Here is a 3,348-nt window from a genome sequence, read left to right on the forward strand (position 1 = left end):
TAAACAAATAAATAAATAAATAAATAAATGACCTCGTCTGGGCTGGTTCTGCTTCATCTTTAGAGCAGAAGGCAACTATTAATCGCCGCTGGTGACCGACATGCAGGTTGTTATTGGCTAATGTGGGAGACACATTCATGCCAATGTGCAGCAAATCTCTGAATAGCTGCAGAAAGAATACCGGCGTCAAAATGAAGAAAAATAAGGAAACAGCTTCTGTACTTACTCTGCGGCATTGGCCGATAATAGCCTACAAGCCGCTGAAATGCTGAGCTTCTTGCCTATGCCCTTTTTGTATTTGTTTAGTGCACCAATGAGACCCCCTCTCTAGCTGCCCGAGCTAATTATAACAATGGCAGGTTCAGAACTTCTAAAAATAATGTTTTAGGGCTGAGGCTCCTGAGGCATCACATTTTCATATACAATGCACTAAACATGCACCAAGGCTGCTTTTCATCTTTTGCAGGTGCAGCACCAAATCTGCCAAAGTGACCCTGGTTTGCATCTTCGGTCATAAGTATTCACTCACCATGCTGCATCTTTCCAAGGGTGCTGAGCGCATTGAAAAAAAAACAAGATGTAGATAAAACTTCGAATTGAATTCAAGCCTTAAAAAAGTAGAGATGCAGGCAGACACTTTGGGGGCTTCAAAATATAAAAATAAATTAGCATTCCAACATTAATGCAAGATGTGTTACCTACTTACAAGTTGTTTGTTTTATGGTTTTATATGTTTAATGTCTAAAGTGACTCAGACTATAAGGGATGCTGCAGTGAAGGGTTCCGAATAGTTTCGAACACTTGGGATTGTTTTACGTGCACTGATGTCGCACAGTACATGGGCCCACTGTCAAGTTGTATCCCCTTGCATCTCCCTCTTATTAGGGTCATTCCACGCCAAACGTCCCAGACGTTGCGCTCGATCAGCTTCAATTTGTTCAAAAAATTTATGGAAACTTATCCTAATGCGCGTAATTAAAGCCTGAAATATTTTTGCCAAAACAAAAAAATATTCGTGAGGTGAGGGCAGTTGGAACATTGAGAAAAAAGAAAAAACCAGGCACTGCTCAATAATTAATAAAAATTAAAATTTTAGACAACACTTCACCAATTCTTTCATTGATATATGCCTTTCGATATAATTCAGAGCATGCAGCTTTTTAGGACATAAATATTTTTTAAAAATCGAGAAGTGTATATATATGTACCAGTTTTGCCGTTTTTTGTTTTAAATATCACCTTGCTCTTGAAAATGTGGAAATAGCTCTTTTGTTTTTCTAGGTGTCAAGAACCTATTAAAAATGTTACAGGTCATTAAACTGCGTATATCGATACAAAAATACTTAATTTGCAAAAAGTGCGTTTTGAGCCATAAACACGCGTTAATTTTACACTGAGGTGGTACGAGTAACAGTACAAGCAATATCGAGGTACGTAGAACAGCTTAATGCCTTCCAGTTCTGAAATTTTTTTGAGGTAATATTTGTTTAAAAGGAGAAAAATATTTTGTGATGTTGAGCTCTCCACCGCTCCGTTCCGTCGACCGCGACCTTTTGCATTTCCTGGCGCCACTTCCTCTTCTACTGCACGTGCCCGGAACAGGTCATGTGGGTCGCTACAGGTGCTTTAAATGCCGGTGCGTTCATTCCTGCTCACTGGGCTACCAGTCGAGCATTTCGTGGTACATGGGAGAGGAAAGTTGTGCGCATGCGCCGTTACCATGACAACCAACGAGGAGCAAAGTGCGGCGTGCGCTTCGCTGTCGCCGTGGCCGCGGGCCCACTCCACCGTTTAAGCCGAACGTGACGTCACGCGGATGAGCAGTTGTGCGCGTGCGACGTTACCATGGTAGCAAGGGAGTCCCGCAGCTGCGCCCCATTCTTCGTCGCCGCCTCGCCGCACGCTGCTCCAACACCTGAACCCCGTGTCGCGTGCGCAGGATTGCGTATAAAATGCAGAGATCTGTGGGCATCGGCATAACGACGCTTGATATGCATGCAGAGAAGGAGAGTCCAGCGGCTAATAAACGACGGCATAGAGATGAGAAGATTAACTCTTCCGATCCTGAGGTTATCGCCTGGCAGTTGGCTTGAATCAAATATAAACGCTGGAGTCTGTGTGTGCGTAAAACAAGGTGCCACTGCTGTCGGACATCTGCCTTCGGTCGCGGTGAATAATGGTGAAGCCTGCTGTGTTCGCTGTTAGAAAGCGGCATTATTGACCATGGAGTTTACGTGGCACCGGGAACATCTGTCAAGCAGGTGATTGATGTGGTTGCCAACTGTATACCAGCCTACGGCACGGTTTCACAGTTGTGTGTGACTTTGGGTGATTTCAACAAGAAACAGGACTCTCTTAGACAGTGTATGAAAGAAAAGTTTGACTTTAATTTAGCTACGGACCCTCACATCGAGACAACACAATGGGGAACTACTGTAGAGCTTGTATACTAAAGAGGCTCTACCAAATCGAAATGCTGTATCAACAAAATTGAGACCGCTGCATGCTACTTCACAGATCATCGGGCAGTTTTCGTATCTGTCAAGCAAAATGAATAAAAGATGTGGATACCCAATGTCTCTCATTGCTAAACATACTGTGACCACAACAAGTTCATCCAGGGAAACGTACCTCTTTACGTATATCCTGGCATAGCCGAGCCAATTTATTGCGTACTAGGGTGGCATGTTGAACGCCTCTCGCTGTGTTCGTAACGTACTCTTTCTGTTTGAAGAGCCACATAGCATTCGCCCGTTCTTCAGCGGCCTTGGCAGACATTCGCGGCGCACAACAAATGAATGAAATATGATGAAGACGACCACATCTGACGCAAAGCGCAAGAAGCTACAAGTTACAGCACACAGCAGCACGAGAGGTTGCGGTGGTGCCGAGTGTGGATCGTTGGTAACTGTACACTGAGGAGAGGCAGCAGTGGTGCCTCACGTCTTGTCTGCTTTGATGTCTCTTTGTTTTACCTCACCAAGAAATCATGTAATCGGAAAGCCCGAACCGAAGACAAGCGATCTTTTGTATAAGCGCGAGAAAATAGCTCATCAGGAAATACAACTGCAGACCTTATTGTGCGCACCGCTCTTCAAGACGCTTTATGCGGTGCACAGTGCACAAAACTTACGGGCCCGATTAGGAAACATGTGAATGGTGCCTGTTAATTGCTTTGAAGAAGCCTTCTTCGGCAGTTGGAGTGCGGAATCGCGGGCTGCTAGAGCAGCAGTGGGCTCAAATTATCCACGGTTGACATTAACAGCTAAAGAAGATACCCGGTGTGTGCACCCGGTTCACTCGTGTTTTTCCGCGCGCCTCCAGACGGTGAATCGGGTAGCATCCGGC

This window comes from Amblyomma americanum, chromosome 1 (genome assembly GCF_052857255.1).
Source record: "Amblyomma americanum isolate KBUSLIRL-KWMA chromosome 1, ASM5285725v1, whole genome shotgun sequence".
NCBI classification, from domain to species: domain Eukaryota; kingdom Metazoa; phylum Arthropoda; class Arachnida; order Ixodida; family Ixodidae; genus Amblyomma; species Amblyomma americanum.